Source organism: Hetaerina americana, unplaced genomic scaffold, assembly GCF_022747635.1.
Source record: "Hetaerina americana unplaced genomic scaffold, ioHetAmer1.1.p SCAF_14, whole genome shotgun sequence".
Taxonomy (NCBI): domain Eukaryota; kingdom Metazoa; phylum Arthropoda; class Insecta; order Odonata; family Calopterygidae; genus Hetaerina; species Hetaerina americana.
In genome coordinates this window covers 12226727-12243709 of record NW_027286514.1, presented here as the reverse complement: position 1 = coordinate 12243709, position 16983 = coordinate 12226727, and the positions used below count along the sequence as shown (strand labels likewise).

General features: G+C 42.7%; 1 protein-coding gene across 2 annotated transcripts in view; it reads left to right on the top strand.

Annotated features, from left to right (window-relative positions):
- The window catches only part of Nep3 (Neprilysin 3), a 168885-nt gene that overhangs the window by 76706 nt on the left and 75196 nt on the right, over nt 1–16983 (top strand). The window contains exon 1 of one of the 2 annotated variants that reach the window (XM_071583513.1): nt 14729–15782. The exons of the other annotated variant lie outside the window; for it this stretch is intronic. The gene's annotated coding sequence lies outside the window, so the exon portion shown is untranslated. Of the gene's footprint in view, nt 1–14728; nt 15783–16983 lie in introns of those variants that run through there. 2 annotated transcript variants of the gene reach the window in all.

Below are 16983 nucleotides of genomic sequence, written 5' to 3'. Positions count from 1 at the left end.
TCACGACTCTTTGTTTGATCAAGCTTATCTCTCGAGTGTGATCGCCAGTTGCAGTCCCAAGTAAATGCTCAATTCCAGGAAATTATTGATTTTCGCTAGCTCTGCTTTCTTAACACATTCCCTGATAACTCGCTTCTCATCTGAAAAGTTTCGTCATGTGACTTGCTTGTGACCAATGCAACTTGGGTAAACTAAAAAGTTATCATTTCAACAATTGATATCCATAATTTCCACGAAATCACGCCTGATTCTATCAATCCTTAAACTTTAGTCTACTGGTGAATAAGAACCTTGCAGTAGTCAACTTTGAGTTGTTGATTGCGTCTACAAGACGGTGCGCGTCGGCAGGGGTGTAGAACCCCTGCCATTACAGAATTAAAGTGAGGATATAGCGATCAAATCAGACTCAGAAGTACATCCCAAATCACCTGCCATATTGATAGCTTGATATTAATATCATGACAAAAAATCCAGTAAAAATTGTGTGCAGAACTTGAACTTGCCTTGTTCCGTTTTCATACCAGGGCAAAAACACTTTCTTATGCTTTAGAACATGGATAATAGCGTATTTATTAACGTTTAGAAGCACAGTGAATTCTATTACGGTTTGCTATAGAATATTGGTAACTATGGTGATGGCAATGTGTTTGTGTAGTCATTGTAACTCTTAAAACACCTCTTGGGAGGTTTACAAAAAAACCTCGAGTGGTAGGGTTAAACTTGGACATTAATGGGTGAATGTGGTCGAAGCAACTATTAAGACAAGGCGTGTTGGAAGTCTCAGAAACAGAAGAGCATTGATAAAACGATGTGTGATTGAAAATTAGTTGAAATAAGTAGGAACACTGAAAGAGGCCGGAATGGAATAAATTAGTCGGATGTAAGTTCCCTGTTCCAGTGCCTAAAATCGCTTTTTTTTTGCCCTACGTATTCATCTACATATGCATTTTCCCCGCAAGCCGCCGCAAGGGCGAGTGGCGGGGGGTTTAAGGTCACCACCCGTAAAAAGGAACAAAACCACATGCAAAACCAAATCATGTTAACTCTACACAAATATTAGTTTGTTCATGCACTCGAGAACCTTAATCACACGAGAGAAAGTACTTATATGCAACAATTTTTAATAACAGGATATGTTCATTCAAATCATGTTGTGGTACTGTTAAAAAGATCTATGAAGTAAAAAGAATAACGTGCAGGAATAAATATGTAAGATATCGACAAAAATACACGTATACACTACCAATTCTAATTATCTCCTACGCAATTGCTGTCGTGTCTATTTTGACCTCAAATGGCTCGAGGAAAAAACGGGATTTTAAATATATCCGTTCCACAATAAATTTCCCTGATTTTATGCTGGTGATCTTACACCATAGTAAGTGGGGCCCTGTAATACCAATATGTCCTTAAAATCCTCACATAAGTAACCTGCCTTATAAACGGGGAAGGCGCCTGTCGATCTGAAAAAAAATGTTTGGCTTAGTTTATTTGCTTTCTTGGAACGTCTAACATCCCCCCTAAATTTGAATTACTGGATAAATTAACCACCCCTCCTCCCCCTCCCGCAGGCTAGTACCCTCGCCCCACACCACGAAGTAGCACATGCCCTTGCGGTCTTAAGAGTTCTGTTACAGCCCCAGCGACTCCTCTTCTCCCGCTCCCGACTTCCCCCGCTCCTCATCCCAGGCCCCATGGCGCCGGCCCCGCATTAGAAGGGATTGACCCACCCCGGCGGGTGACCTCCCCGACTCCGGGGCTTCAGATGCCGATGCGCAGAAGTTCTTCGGGTTGGATCCTCGGTCCAATGGAGTCCCACTCCCTGACCTGAGCTAATGAGTCATCAGCCCCCCTCCCTGTTCCCCTAGCAGGTCCTTAAAGCCCTCCATCGTCGTTCCAACTCCCCTTCCCCCATTAGGAATCAAGAGTCGGAAAAATTCCTTCCGAGCTCTCTCTTCCCAGGGGGTCGACCGAGAGCCCACCCGCCCCCTTTAAACGCTTTATAAAGACGGCAGAAAACGCGATCAAAAGAGTTTCTGTCCGCCCGGAGCGAATATTTTCGGGACCATTAAAAGAACCAAGCGAATGGATCGTCCGTCTCGGCCCTCCGACGATGCCCTCTCCCACCGGGCGCCGTTCCCGAGTCCATCTGCCGCGGGTTAGAGATAGCATGCCCCCTCAACCTGTCAACCCCTCCTCCCCCCGCGCCCCTTCGCTAAAAAGGACCTCTTTATTGCCCATTCATAAATAGACCAGACAGTGGTGGAGGAGAGAGTGTGTTCGGGGTACGGTGGGGGGGGGAGGAGGTGAGGGAGGGAGCAGGGTATTACTCTCTCCCGCTCAACAACCCTTTTCAGCTGCGGCTTTTCTGTCTCCGCCCTACCACACTACCCCACCTCTCATCGCTTGGGACCACCTCAGCAGCCGCCTCGCTCGTGAACTACTACGCTCGTGGATGACCACTGTCTGCTATACACTATTCTCTCATAAATGGAGTGGGTTAAGAGCAAGCAATGAAGAGCTAGATTTGTAAAACGTTTCAATGATAAACTGAGTAATTCCAAAGAAACTGCGGGAGATGCCGCAACAGTAACTTTTAACGGAGTCATCCGCTAATGTGCATTTCAATGCAACAATTTCAGAGTGTAAAAATCATTCGCCTTGACTGGGACTCGAACCCAGATCCCTCAATATCCGGTCGAGTGCTTTAGCCACTTAAGCTACCGAGGCGGCATCTCCCGCAGTTTCTTTGGAATTTGTCAAAGTATAAACACCATAAGTATTTAAAGTTGGCTTTAACCTCGTGGACAGTGGCGCGTCGCGCACGACTACGAATGCCTGTGACATTGTATGTACGGTATTTCGTCACGACATCTAGTTCCTTTAAAAGCCCCAAAATTTCAGAGTTTAAGAGGACGCTTCGGTAGCTTAAGTGGCTAAAGCACTCGACCGGATATTGAGGGATCCGGGTTCTAGTCCCAGTCAAGGCGAATGATTTTTACACTCTGAAATTGTTGCATTGATAAACTGAGTAGATTGTAAAAATTATTAGAGAAGCTAGGCCGGGGATCGCTCACGGAACGAAGTTTAAATTGCAGATTAAATCTCTTGCATGTATTGAAAGGAGGTCTCTGTAGCAATGCTGTCGAAAATGTATTATATGCCCCAACGAACTCAAGTAGGAGAGCAAGAGAAAAAGAGAGAGAGCAAGCGTTGACAAGATAGATTTAAGATCCCATTTTTCCCACGAATGAACGATAAGGGATGAGAATAACGTTGTTCGACCGCACTAAGGAGGAAAATATGTTGTGTCAGAAGTAGTTTGGTGTGTAATCACCTCCTGCCACACACCCTGGCGGTGGCATGCAGGGTACAATGTATGTGTGTATCAGTTCACTTGCACTAGGACTTTCAACTGAATCATTCGCAATCCAGCATTAACCACAGCGTGGTTACTATGTTTAGATGGATTGGTCGCCGCCCACATCGCCATTCAAGCGTGTTGGATTATTTCGACCGAATAGTTCCGATCGGAGCAGTAAGTGGCGCAGTATCATTTATCAGAAGGTTAAGCAAACCTCGGAATAATCTAATTATTGATTAATCAATAATTTATCTTATGATCGATTACTATATGACTCATTGAGAAGGTTTTTTAGTAATGGCTACATCGTAATTATTTTTTCATGCTTTTGAACGTGTAAGTACGTTCGTTCTTTCTAGTCGAGTCGATCAAGTTTGCATTCGATTTAATTGAATTCATGTCTGCAGCTTACGCCCCGGACACGCACAGGAGTTGACTCGTAGACTAATCGATTTCTATCGAATTGAAAAGTAGAGCGTCTCTCTTCTTGGACGGCGAATCTGGTTTGCTAATGCGACTGTCTGCAGTGGCGCCACTGTATTCACGCGTCGTTTCCACTTGAAATGTTCGGCTTCGTTTTAAGTTATAGTAAACTATATGAAACCATAAAAAAATATCTGATTTTCTCAGCCAATGCTCTCTTAGTAACATTACCTCTGAATAAAATTCTTATGTAAAGGAAAACTTTGGTCCGGCTAATGTCCCGATAATGAAAGCAGTCGCAAAGGAAAGCAGATTGAGAACAAGGTAAATCCGGACTCACAGTGGAATGGAGGAATTAAAATGGACAGAACATGACAATAGCGAAAAAGTCCTTCCACGATTAGGCTAAGACAGACGTCTTATTGTAAACACGGCTAAGAGACGAGGAAAACTAATCTATCGCATACCGAGGTCCGATAGATGGTAGGCAAGGGTTGGAGTTCATAATTGAAAGAATCATTAAAGGGTAGAACTGCAGATGAAAAACAAGGAAGAACTATTAAACACAAGTAATGTCATACGGCAGCTAAATGAACTATTAAGCGATGAATAGATTTGCAGGTAACCAAATAGCTTGCAGACCTGCTTCAAACCAGTGCTCCCAATAACCTATAGTGAAAAGGATGATAAATACGTGTATTTTATCAACTTTTTTCAGTTATTAAATGTAAAATAATAAAGAGTAACTTTGTTCGTCCTCTGTCTTAGGGAAAATACTACTTCCTCTTTGTTAGAGTTAGGTGGCAAAAACCATTTTTCGCAAAAAAAATATCTTTCAAAAACCATTTGTATCTTTTGAAGCCTAATGCTAGTGCTCCTCAATAACAGTTATGTTTTAGCGGTATACTCGTATATATTTTAATTATTTATCGTCTTTTTTGTGTATTAAGTGATAACATTTTTGCGACAAAGACCAAAGTATAACAAAAGAGTTGCGTGTGTTATGAGGTGTGTTCTCTTCCCTCTTATTCCGGAATGCCTGAAGACTAATAAAAAAGCGTGTAAAGTATAGTGAAACCAAATAGTTAGCATTTGAAGTCTTCCGCGCGTACGGAAGTTGCTCGTAAGCAGGGACTGATTAGTTACGTCACGCCACATTTGACCCATTTATGTTGTTGACACTATTGTCATGGATGCCAACGCGGGGGAAAACAAATAAATGAGTTTGGGTTGATTTTAGATTGAAAAGAGGTCGCATAAGTTTACCAATTTTCTAACACCATGCTGTCATAGACGATGAGACTTTTATAAAGAGAAATGTTTATTTTCGAGATCAAGTTTGAAAATTTCCCATCAAATGGCGTCCGAAAGGGAGGCAAAACATACATTTGCGCATTCTAATTCAATATTGTTATAGTACCCACCATCTCCTTCACTCTTCGATCGATAAACATCGTCTCCGCTCCGAGCCCTTCCTCCCTAATGTCTTGAAAAGGGTTCCGGCGCCTGTTGTCTCCGTCCGTTACAAGGGAATTGCAGATCCCTCGGCGCCTTGCGCTCATTTCGATGCCTCAGACCTCAGTTCACCCACCATAATCCGACCCACTCCTAATTACATGCGCGGTAACCAGTGGGGGGAACTGATCGCTTCTCAGTAGTAAATATAGTACTCTATCTACTTTTGGTTTTCGACTATTCCTGGCACGCTAACAGGGATGCGCGCGTATTTCCTTCCGTTGTTTTATACTAAAGCGGAGGTGCCCATTTATTACGTCACTTCTTTGTGACCTTATTTGACCTCTTTCCATCGCTCTTATTTTTATAAATTGACCACTTTTTCCAACTGTTTAGACGGCCGTCGGTAGGCGCGATAGCATAACAATTCTGACTTCTGAAGTGTTTGTTCAGCAAAATGAGAGCTTTTTCCGCGTGAGGCCTCAACCCAATCTCTCCACCCCGCGTCATGCTTTCCCACCCGGACACGTCCCTCCCTTCATGCGTGACGTAATATCTATTCCATCAGCCCCTATCGGTGAAAATGTTCGTTACCTCTGATGTGGGTTGATTTAGCTCTCTTAGAGTTATTTCAGTCCGATGTCTGTTATACTATTTTATGTGTTTTCTCCATACCAGAAATGAATGGTTCAAGATGAAAAAAATGTGTCATTAAAAAATTATGACAAGCAGAGAATGGGAGACAAATGAACTATAGGTATTTGAAAACAAGTGAAAAGAAAATAATTGGTAGTTTAATTTATCGAAATTTGTATTTAAAAGTTATTTAGCACTACTCTTCCAAAATGTGGATTAAATAAACACCGAAGGCAACGAAAACTTTGTAATCGGACTTTGTAACCAATTGGTAGTCGACGCTGATGGATACAAATATCAAGCAATTTCTTATGATGGCTTTATTTGCTAATTTTATTGCCAAGAAAATTGTCTGTGGGCATTTTGCGTCCTCAGCCTCAGAGGAAAAGTCATTGCGAAAATATTGGCTGCCACTTGATAAAAGCTTAGTAAACTTTAGCATGTGTTTTTTTCTCATTTTTATATGCTCGCTGAACCTGAAACAGTTTACTCTGAATATCTTCTGCCTTGCTAACATTTATCGAACTGAAATGACTAATTCCAATGAAAAAATACTGTCAAATGAAATGAAGTTAAGAGCACTTATCAACCGTCTTCTTTATAGATCAGAAGTGATTTCATTGCTGTTAAAACCTTTGACATTCTCAAACTATCCTGAATCTCTCATGTTTGCTTCCAGTGTTTTAGACCATCTTCTCGCGCAGTTAGCTCAGTGTGTAGTTGGAGTCCTCTACTTTGTTTGTTCTACCGCGTGGCGGGTTCACTCATAGTTGACCTCCATGTCTTCCTGTCTTGAGTCATTCTTTTCATTTCCTAATATTTTCTCCTAGTCTTATTAATCATGTCCAAATTCAAGCAACTCTTTCTCCCTCGTCCTCCCTTCCCTTCTATTATTCCATCTACCACAGTCTTCAACAGGCCATACCGTTGAATCCTCCTCCTCATACAATGCCCTTACCGATTAGCTTTCCTTTCCTTGATTATCTTTAACAATTCTCTCTCCTCTCCAATCCTTCGCAGCCCCTCCTCATTCTTTACTATGTATTCCCGTCTAATTCCTTCCATTTTCCACTAGTTGCATATTTCAAAGACCTCTGTACACTCAATAGTATACTACCACACATCGAATACTGCAATACAGTTTACCAAGACTTGAGACTCGAACTAACTTTAAAACTACAGTAAACTCAAAACGCCTGCCGTCTCAAGAAGCGAGATCATGTCTCTGAAAGGTATTGTGAACTTAAATGGCTAAAAACTTGAGGATAGGCGGAATCTGCATGAAATCTCACGTCTCTTTCATAACAAAAATAATTATACTAGTATACCTAAAAATTACCAGTCACCCACTTCATTGAAAAACATACACTAAAATGATTCTACGTGACGAATACACTTAAATCTACTCCTATGCAGACATATATCATCTCAATTCCGCTTTATCTCCACCATTTCTGACCATCGACTTCACCTAGCTTTTAAACATATGATTTCTTATTTTACTTAATATATAGGTCTGCATATTCATATACATTTACTGTACTGCTGTCCATTGTATATCGTGTTGATTATTTAATGCAAGATTTTTTTGCATTGTACCCCACACTGTTATATATGCATTTATTGTAATTTATTACTTTATTTTTAAAATATCTTTTATATGCATTTATTGTAATTTATTACTTTATTTTTTTAATATCTTGCAGGATTTCCGCAGGTTTTTCACACCCCATGTTCTTTGTGGTTGTTTTCCCGCGTGGGTTTTTACTAGGGTCTTCATGTCTGAACTCCCTAGGTTTTCCCATAAAATTACATCTGATGCTTATTACTTTTATTATATGTATGACTTTACCATTCCTTTCTTTTTGTGCACCGTTTTAAATTTTCCCTTATTATTATTACTGCGGTTATGTACTTGTTTGAAGGTTTAATTGGAAGAAAGGACCTAATGGTCTCAATGTCGCTCGAATAAAGACGTTCATCTTTCTATCTATTCTTTTTACCTCATCTTTCCGTAAATTCCATGTCTCTTTACGGTACAGTATCACACTTCAGATGTAATATCTTGCCTATCTCCTTCTCTATTCCTTTTTCAGAGGCCCGCAAAGTAGTTTAATTTTATTATCAAATCCATTTTTTGCCATAGCTGTGCTTTACTTGTATTCCCTTAAACAGGACATGTCTTCAGTGATGACACTTCGCAAATACCTAAGCTCTCTACTTTATTTTTTGTAAGTACTCATTTTTTTGCCAAGCCAGCGCGTGATATGTTGATATATTAGGTATGTGTGAATTTGTATGAATACTATGTTATTTTAGCCTCATCCTTCAGCGCTTCTTTTAGAATGCATTCTACTTTTGTTCTTAGCTGTCTTCCTTAATCTCTCTGACTTCTAGCAAGGTGATTTGTTGATAAGCTGGCAGTCCAGCTGATTGTTAGTCGGAATGAATAAAGCCACGATATTATGCAGACCTACTGTGTTCAATGACGGTCCGTGAAGTGGGAGGATCGAAGAAGAAGTATGCGGATTCTCTGGAAGTTAAGGCTGGAGAGTGTTGAATCTCAAAAAAAAAAAAATTGCGTCGTTGACACTTGCGAGAAACTGAGGATTGTTTCCATACAAGCTACTACCACCGGATGCTGCCGTTAAATACGTCATGGAGTTTCACAGCGCGTATCCAATAGACGAACAATATCTTTGTTGGTGGGTCGAGAATTTCTTTCAAGTATATGTTGTTCCGTTCATTTATTATCGCGCAACACTTCTTTTTTGTATATTAAGTAACTGATTATCATCCTAAGGGTGATATATAATCACCCTTTCTAACTCCATCCAACTTATTGGTTAGCACACTAAAAAATCAGTATTTTGGCATTGGATGAGAATCAGTGTAAATAAAACAAAGGTAATGAAGTTCTCGAGGCAAAGGTGAGCGTTAAAATTGGTGCAGAGTGGAGCTGGTAGAGCATTTCACCTACCATGGAAGTGTTTTCGACCGAAATGTTCCAAGAAGTGTAGTTTCAAAAAGAATAAATGCGTTGGGTAAAAAGGCTTTCACCATGAGGAGGAAATTGATGACAGGGACGCTGAGTAAGGATGTTCAGTGAAGGCTCGTGAAACTTAAAATATGGAGCGTAGTGTCGTTCGATCGTTGAGGCAAGATGGCAGACGTAGATTTGGAGGCTTTGGAGATGTGGTGGTTTCGAGTTTTCACCCATTAAGGGTCCTGGTGAGAACTTATCATAACCATCAGTTGGTGCCCATTTTAATTAGTTGTTTTAGTGCAACGTAAATTACTTTACCCATTGCATAAATAATCAATAATAGCTCTCAATTTTTTTGTGAGCTTTTAATTATGTGAAATCCTTCTCTGGCAAATATTTATCCAAGCTTTTCATAACGTGTGACCATTTTTTCTGACTACTCAGGAGATTTTGTCAATTAAATGTGAATGGAGTACAAGTAAATTATATTTATAACTCCTCTACATACATAATACCCCGCAAGCCGCCGCAAGGGCGTGTGGCGGGGGGAACTCATGTTATAGACTTCTTCTAATCATTTAATCGAAAAAAGTTAACTAATGATTTATTGACCACCAGCGTCATATTTACAATGCTTTAATTTTTTTATGGTGTAATATTTTCTCTGGAGAATTAGCATTTTTCGTGTAATCGGATCGTATTAATACGCCGGAAATGTTTTCCCCATGTTTCCCTTCCGAAAGGGATCACACTCGTGTGTTCGGCAGGGAGGTGATAAGTTCCTACTAAATGCTCCAATTACCAGGATTCAACTCGGTCGCCCTTAAATCCTTATCACAGTGACTGAGCAACGGTTTAGGAAGAAAATTTTGCTTTGGATTCTCCTCCATTCAAGTTTAGGGCAGCGATAAACACGTTTACTTAACTTTATTCTACCTGTAGATGAATAGAGTTGGCAGGACGAAGAGGTAGGAATGGTGGAAGTTAATATATTTTTTAGCTTACGGTTAAATGTTGGGATTACTTTCACGATTGTAATGCCAACTTTATAAAGTATATGGTGGAAAGGCGTATGGTGTCAAACAAGCGATTCCCAGCCTCAATCCTATCCTAAAGAGTGTGGTGCCAAAAGGCTGTACAGAACATTTGTCACCAGTCAGCTCTGAGAATATATGTAGAGCATTATGTAGAAATTATCATTCTTTCATTGCTTCGCAAATATCCCAGAAGGTGTTCAAAGGGTTCAAGGTCTACACAACGCTTGTAAATAAACACGTGGGACACATTCTAGATAAATGAAGACATTTTCAGTACTAACACTTGCGTCCATAATTTTTGTTTTCCACCTATTCATGATAAACGGCACCACTCATTCTTTTCCTTACTCTACATCGATTAAAAGCATCTCTTCCTTCGGTATACCTCCAATGTCCCTCTTTTTGTGTGTATTCTTTTCACCTGACCTAACAAAACTGCATCCATCGTATGGGGCCGCAGTGACTGATAGCCATTGCATAATCGCTAAGGATCGCCCATCCCGAAACATACCTGTTGAATAATGAGATGGCGTTAATATTCGACATATTTTCGACTCATATATTTCGATCACGCCTAAGATGTCTCTCGATGGCTCTGGTCACACCCCCTCGTGCTTTTTGCCCCTTTAGGCTGCCCACTTGGTGCATATAAAGAAAAAGAGCCGGCCCCACCAGTCGCAAACATCTGTTTTCCTGTCTTTCTTGTGCGTCAAGCTTCCGATTGTGATCCGGTCCGTCGCCAAGTGACAGAGCAACATAATAGAGCTCTCGAACGACACCAACAAAACCTTGAATTAGTTTTTTGTGCATTCAGACTTCCAGAAACCCTGTGGGAAAGATTTCCAGGAGGAAATAAAAGCCTAAGCCAGGATATCCTAGCTTCTTCACCCTTTCTCATTACCCCCAGTGTTGTAGTGAGCTCAGGAGGCCCAGAACGATCGCATCCTTATGACTAACGGAGCCTTCAAGAGGGTCACCACACGGTACGGTTTCGGCTTTTTCTTTGTTTGTTTGTTAGAAGGAATTTCGTAGCTTTAGCTTCCAACCCACGTAAGGCAGAAGCCAACATCTTAGGTCCAATATCGTTTACGCACAGTTAAAATTGAATATTTACCCTTAGCGTCCAGTGATTTCATATCCCTTTCTACGTCGTCAGAGGAGGTGAGCATGAAAAGACGATAATTATCTTCAATTAAATCTAATTCAGGGTCATACAGTCTCCTTACGGACTGACATGGCTCATCGGAAACCGGAAAGGGTACGCGGACTTGCTCCGAAGGTAGTCGAACTCACAGTCGGATCGAGCGGAGGCGACGAGCCTCGTGGTCGTCGACGAAGCGGTCGTAAAAATCAAAGATTAGCGTCCCACTAATCGCATGACGTCAGCACAACAGCCGGCTAAGGCTTTCGCTTTCTGAGGTCACGTTTTCCGGTTGTAGGTCTAAGGTGAGAGCAACGGCGGAGACGGTTTTCGCATGTCCTTCCGCTATATGAATCCGCTGGTTCTACTGGGAGTTCCTTCCTCCGCTAGGATGAGGACTATGACTAAATCTTGTAAAGGACACCCATTATAAGTTGTCCTTAACCACCGGGAGGATGATTAAGGACAACTTTCCCTTTGAAGGAGGGAAAACTTATAAGAACTGACGATATTTGGATTTTTCATGGTTTAATGCAAAAAGGGCCGAAATATCGTGCAAGGGGTTAGAAAAATGGAAATTAATGGTCAAAAACACAAATCTCCGTTCATCTCTATCAGGGAGCGTCATTAACTTTATTACTATCCCACAGAAACTGATTATAGCTGTGCAAATAGCTATAAAATTAGGTAATAAAAGTGCTTTTACCACAGAAATTAGTTTGGTGCTAAGTCGTCACAATGCGTGGTCTATTTGTTCCGCTTGTCCTGAGTTGTTTGTTGCCACGAGCTTATTGCACGTCAGCTTTTAAATAAGGCAAAAGAAACCAATGAAAATTTGACCTATGCACAATGCAAGTGCGCAACAGAATGCATCATCGATGGTAAGTCATTGGATGTAACAAGCAGCTCGTTGATCTGGCAGGTTTAGAAGTCATTTAAATTCATGTTATTAGGCAAGTTTCATTTCATAAGCTTTAGTGATTCTGGATGCCCACTTGATTGTGTGCTTTGGCCTCTCATTCTTGTTCAACAAGGTTATCAATCAGATAAATAGGATGGTAGAACTTTTCAAAGAGCAACTAAAAGTTACTAAGAGTGCTGCAATACTTAAAATTCTAAGTAATCTTTACTTATGCATTGGACTACAGCAAATATTTGGCCCACGACAAAAGGGATGTAAGACTGAAGGCTAGCTGCAGTTAACTATTAATAAGCGTGAATGCATATTTAATATTCGTTTTTATATTTTGTTTTGTATTAATAATACTTTATTGATCGATAATATTAATTATTAATAACAGCAACATGACATTGCAAGACAATTTTGGATCGTTCTGTGACCAGTATATGTCGATGAAAGTATGTTTCTTTATATTCTTTGCTTTATTGAATCATTTGGATTTGAGATTTTATTAAAGAAGATTTTTAGTCACAATATACTGATTTAATAGGTTCGTGATTTACAATTTATCAAAGGAGGCATTCCCGAAAACCTAGATGTTTATTTTTTTTAATTTTTACACGAATACACATACTATATTATTCCATTCAATGGACTTGAGGTGGGGATGGGAAATTCGTGGAGAGGCGTCCATCTCTGGGTAGGCACTGGCGTTTGGTGCGGTTAGATAATAATGTTATCTTGGGAAGTTCTGTGGCTTGGCTGGAGTATTGGCTAGTTTAGGAACGGGGGCCTGCATCTACATATCACGCCGCCAACCGCCGCAGGGGCATATGGTTGGTAGTGTTACGCGACCAGCCATTAGGGAAAATAAATTGAGAGAAAATATTTAGATGGAAAAATTGAGAAGGGGCGTTATATTACGTTGATTAGAACCCCAATTTGAATATTTGTTTGAGATTTGAAACCCTGGTCTTAAGGACCAATTTTCGGGTAAAACACTACCCCTCTCACCACAAATCATAATGAAAGAACAGATGGCTCTCTATTGAGCGAAATTAAGTTGAGCGGTCAACTGTTACAGGAAATCCTCTGGATACCGCAAAGCTACGGCGAGAAGGGCGTAAATAAGTAAATGTAGTATACTTGCAAATCTCTTTGCTCGAATTAAACGCTAAGGGAGCGGTAGCGGTGAAGAACACTGGCTCCATATTACTTTGGTACTTGAGATTACAGCTAAAAGTTAGGGAAAATGTAGTTCGCGATAAGAGGAATTAAAGTAACCTCTTTTCCCTTGTACTATTCTTGACCCAAACAGTAAAAAACAAAAAAGTCCGAAAATTCAGGTTAGCCGAAAGAAAAAATATTTTGGAAATCTAATAATCTCCAGCACCCTGATGGATGATTACATGACACCTCCTGCCACACACCTTCGTGGAAGCTTGATGGATTAGGTGTAGATGCAAGGTCACTTGCGATTTAATCGCTAAATTTTGAACAGATTTGAGATGTATTTTTTTGGAGTGGTTTGGATGTTTCTTCCCATGACATTCCCTTTGGACATTTTTGTGCAAAGTACAATTTTTCTTTGTACTTCCCTTTGTACATTTTTCACCACCAGCTCGACGAAAAAAAATATTTTTTGCATACCCCTGAACGACTGACTAATTCCCTTAATTTTCAATTCTAGGCTCGCCTACCAACGTGATCTAAGATCAGAATTATTCCCCAGGCGTTATACAGGCCGTCGGCATTATTCTCTTATTATTTGTTCAGATAAGGTCTAACTTGAAGCATTGATTCCTTTAGTGGCTCGCGTATCTCTTAGATTTCCCAGCAACCGTGCGTCACCTCTCTGCTCATTGGTAGACGAGACCAAAACGTGGTGATAGGCGAAACTAATAACGGATCAGTCCCAGGCAAGGAAGGAAACAAACATCACGCGCGACAACGCAACGTCGTCTGACAAATAAAATGACACGGAATGGTAACAGTCACTAGTTACCCTGATGGCTGGTGGCCTGACACCCCCTGCCACATTCCCTTTGTTTTGGACTATTAGGTAAGACGTGCATGCTCGTTCATGACAATATTTCGACCAATCATGCGACTTTCCTTCGTATCTATTTGCTTTTTTTTCTGTTCGGAAAACTGCCATATTTCTGCTCAGGGTACAGATCCCGACGGAAGGGGTGGGATCACCAACTCCACAACCCCGCGCCTTGCTTTCTACACCGAACCCTTCCACCCCGCTCCCCCACCCTAACGTCCCCTCTGTTTCTCCTCCCCTGCTGTCCCCACCCTCCTCTTTCTCCCCCCCACCAGTCTGCCTCACTCACTCAACGCCCACCCACGCACACGGTGGAGCGGGTGTGAGTCGGCAGTTGCCACACACACACACTCACAAACACAGTGTGTGATGTAAGGGGCGGGTTGCGGGAGGGGAGGAGGCAGTGCGGAGAGGGGCAGGTGGTGGGGGAGTGGGGAGGGGGCGAGTTGGCGCGTCACGGACCGCGAAATCTCATGCGCGGGCGGCCTGTCCCACACTCGCTCAGTCTCACCCTTGCTCTTCCCACCATCCCACCGCCACCACCTCTCCGTCGCTCCCTTTCTCTCTCTACTTGTTATTTCGACAGCGTCTATTTCAGCTGTTGGGCCTGGAAGAGGGACGTCGGGATCCCCTTTCTGAAGCGGAGGTTTCGGTCGGGAGGAAAGAGAGAGAGAGGAGGGAGGCCTGAAGAAGGTCGAGTCTAGAGGGGCGTCGCCTTGGTTTGCGGGGGGGGGGGGGGGGAGTGGCAAAGAATTTGAGGAGGGGGCCCCTTGTGCGTGCGTTTGTGCGTGAGCGGTGTGTCGCCTTATGACTGGGACGCAGTGGACGAAGAAGGGAGGAGGAGCACAGGGAAGCGCGCGAGTTAATTGACCAGAACTCCCTCCCCCTTGTTTCCCCTCTCTCTCTCGCAATCCATCTCTCTTATCTCTCCCTCCCCCCCTCGTCTTACCCCTTTCATTCAACCCCCACAAATTGTTGTTTACACCCTTGCCCCCAACCCTCTCCATCCATCTCTTCGCCCTATTCTCCTCTACCTAACCCCATTCCATCCACTTCTATCCCATCCCCCGTATTATAACTTCCGTTTCCCTTCCATCCCGTTTAATTTCATTCTTCCCCTCTGCTCCATTCAAGCCAACCATCCCCCACCCTCCCGCTCACCTTCCTTTTCATTTATTTTAATAAAAGTGAAGGTTTCCTTTACCCTTCTTACTCTCTCTCTATCTCTTTCCCTCTTATCATTTTGCACTCGCACGCGCCTGACCTGCGCCAAAAAAAATATTACGCGCCTTCGGTGTGAGAAATATCTTTTGAGAGAGTGTGGAAATACAAGCATCGAGACTTCTGCGGCGGCGACCATCCTCTCCACGTGGAAGAAAAAAATCCAGGAGGGGTCGGCCAGCCGCTCGCGAGAGGCTCGCCGTCGGCGTACTTTCTTTCCCCCTGGAGCTGCGAGGGAAGTATCGTCTCGTCTCCAGCCAACGAGGAGAAGGCTGCGTGCGGTGTTACCCCTGCCGACCAACCCCTCTTATCTCCCTCTCTCTCTCTCGCTCTGTCTCCTGGCCCACACTCCATCAAGGAAAGACTTGCAAGGAGGGACATTCCTGGAGAGAGCCCTTATTTCACTCTCCCTCGCCCTTCGAGATACACGCATTTAATCAGTTCTTCGTAAACGTCGGAGGAGTTGAGAGGAGGAACGTGGGCAGCGCTCTCGCCGGCAGCGGTTAATTCTCAGCCTGTCTTCATTTGACCCCTCTTCTGCCGCCGCCTCTGAGAGACCTCAAGAGCGGTAAGGGAAAGAGGAAATTTTTCTCCTTCTTCCTGTGTATTGGGAGATCGCGATGAGTGTGGTGTTTTCGTGTGTGTGTTCAAGTGTGTTTGCGTGCGTGCGTGTGTTTTATTGGACGTTCGTCTCGTCCTCTCTTCAGCGCACTCATAAATGCGCCATGGCCTCATCTGGCCCTGTCATTCGTCGGCGTCGCAGTTCGATGAAGTTGCCATCGTCCATATCTCGCCGTGTAAACTTGAGGGTGTCCACAAAGGAATTCTCTGTTCCTCCAAAACATTCTCCCTCTTTCTCTCTCTCCACCCTTCTCGCATTCTTTTCTTAGCCCTTTCCCCCCCTCCTTCCATGCACGTATCGGTCTCTTAGAGATATATAGCGCCCGACTTATCGCTCCGCTCCGCGAATTTCGTTTGTTAATTTTATCTCTATCTCTTCCCCCCTCCATTTATCGTCGCAGTTTTCGCGTTGAAAATTTTTTTGTTCGTTCATTTCCAAGAGTGCGTCGCCGAATTCGCCCCGCGCTGATGACGGACGAAGGTTTCGCTGCAAGACGAGGAGGAATGCTTGGCTTTCTGCGGGTTTCGCGTCTATTTTCGTCGCATATGCACGGAACCCGCGTCAACTGTCTCGTGTGTGTACTATGCGGAGGGCGCGGGTCAGCGTCTGGGTTGCTCTTTAATTGAGGAGGTCGGTCGTGCATTAAATGGATTGAACGCACACTCAGCCGTGGATGGAGTGGTTCGAAGACTCGTCCACGGCTTCGTGCTGCGTGATAACCCGCAGTGGACGCATTAATGCGGAGCATCATCTGTTCTAAATAGTTTCTGTCCAACCACATGCTCTGCTTCCGTGAGAATATATTCTCGTGTCTGTTCACACAATGTATGTTTTGTAGTGGGTTTAAATTTCGGACCATTATGAGATGCCATATAAATGGAAGTAATGTTGCGAAGTGGGTAACTGATTTCATGCTGTTTTTGATCAACCCCGTGGACGGGTGAGACCATGTGGAATCAAACTGATCTTCATAACGCGAAGAATACAATGACCTGATATTAAGCGACCATTTTTATTGTGATTCACATCATTCCGCGGTTCAGTAGAATTTCCTCTATAATGAAGTATACGTGAATACACACACACACACACACACACACACACACATATATATATATATATATATATATATATATATATATATATA